The 1741-nt window shown below is 47.4% G+C and overlaps 1 protein-coding gene across 3 annotated transcripts in view; it reads right to left on the reverse strand.

Annotated features, from left to right (window-relative positions):
* The window catches only part of TESK2 (testis-specific kinase 2), a 101805-nt gene that overhangs the window by 15411 nt on the left and 84653 nt on the right, over positions 1 to 1741 (reverse strand). The gene's annotated exons all lie outside the window — the stretch shown is intronic.

Raw genomic sequence — 1741 nt, forward strand, 5'->3', positions numbered from 1 at the left:
TTTTTTTTTTTTTTTTTTTAAATATCAAAATCAGCATGGCACTTTCCAAGCCTCAACAGCAGCTTTCAGCAGGAGGAAGATCGTGCTGGCTGTTTGCATGCCATTTGCACTGAATTCTGCTTTCTGTGCCCAGCAGGTGATAGGCAGTCCAAGGGCCAGGTAGGGAATAAAAGTAGTGGACTTTTGCTAACTTACATTATTTCTGTTTCTCTAAGTGCTGCTCTAAGAGCAGTAGCCTCTTTCACTAGGAGACTTCGGACCCTATCGATCTCCAGGCTACAGGCAGAGCAGTCTCCCTGCCCTAGACTCAGGTTCACGAAGGTCTTTATTCCTATCTGGATTCTCCTGGAGGAAAGGGACCTATTCCTTGATTTGCTGCATGTTTTGGAGGCTTTGCTGTGGGCAGTTCTGAAAGGAACTCATCCTGGGAAGTCGAATATCTGGCAATGTGATACGGCCTTTCAAAATTCAGACATTCCCTTCATTAGTGAGAAAGAAGGACATTTAGACTGAGGCCCGTGTGTTAAATGTAAAAACAAAATCCTTGACGGGTGACTGACAAATAGTTGCTTTAAAATAAAGCCAAAAAGAACTGAGTTCTAGTGTGATTCACTTAAGTGAGGAAAGAGAGGGAAGGAGTCAGGACACAGCTGATTGTCAGTTTGGTCTGTATAACCTACAATACTGCCATACAGCCGGAGCCTGCAGCCTCTGTTACCAGCATGACACGTACAGCACCACTGCACGCTTATCCCAAGCCTGACCACAAAGAACTACATCCGAAAACCAGGCGTCTTCACTGGGAAGCAGGCTCTATGCCATGGCAGCGTCCCTCTGTTTCTCTGGCATCCCAGTCCAAGCTGGAAATTATGTGACTGGACCGATTTAAATTTGAAAACTGAGACTGGACTGAAATAAATAGAAGTGGTGTAATCATTATGGACCCATCACATTATTTTGACACTTGTGCCCAATTTCAAGCTGTCTCTACATTCCCCATTTTCTGGGAGTCTCAGAAAAGGGCGCTGACAATGCCCGAGTCCACCTGGGGTTTAGCATGTGGAAGATGGATGTTTTCATGCCTTCATCAAGGCTGGCAGGAGGTTTCAGCACCTGAGGCAGCACTGGAAAAATAAAATGCATTTGATTTTCCTGCCAAATGTATCACTAGCGGCAGGAGTTAACAGCACTGACATTTCACGGACATTTGGGCTGGAAGGGACCCCAGAGGATCGAGTCCAGCCCCCCCGCCCCAGGGGCAGGAAGTCAGCTGGAGTCATAGGATCCCAGCAAGATAAGTATCCAAATGCATCTTGAAGCCGTTCAAAGTAGGGGCTTGAACCGCCTCCAGCAGCAGGCTATTGCAAACCTTGGGGGCTCAGACAGTGAAGAAGTCCTTTCTTATGTCCAGCCTGAATCGGTCATGGCAGAGTTTGTGACCGTTCGATCTCGTCATCCTTTGGGGCGCTCTGGTGAACAAATTTTTCCCCAGATCTTGGTGGTCACCCCTGATAAACTTATAGGTGGCCATCAAATCACCCCTGAGCCTGCGCTTTTCCAGGCTAAATAGTCCCATGGCTCTCAGCCTCTCATCATAAGATCTGTTTTCCTGACATCTGATCATGCACATAGCTTTCCTCTGTACCCTCTCAAGCTTCTCCACATCCTTTTTGAATTGTGGAGCCCAAAACTGGATGCAGTACTCCAGCTGCGGCCTCACCAAGGCCGAGTACAAGGGGAG

Source organism: Crocodylus porosus, unplaced genomic scaffold (assembly GCF_001723895.1).
Source record: "Crocodylus porosus isolate Cpor-Errol unplaced genomic scaffold, CroPor_comp1, whole genome shotgun sequence".
NCBI lineage: Eukaryota > Metazoa > Chordata > Crocodylia > Crocodylidae > Crocodylus > Crocodylus porosus.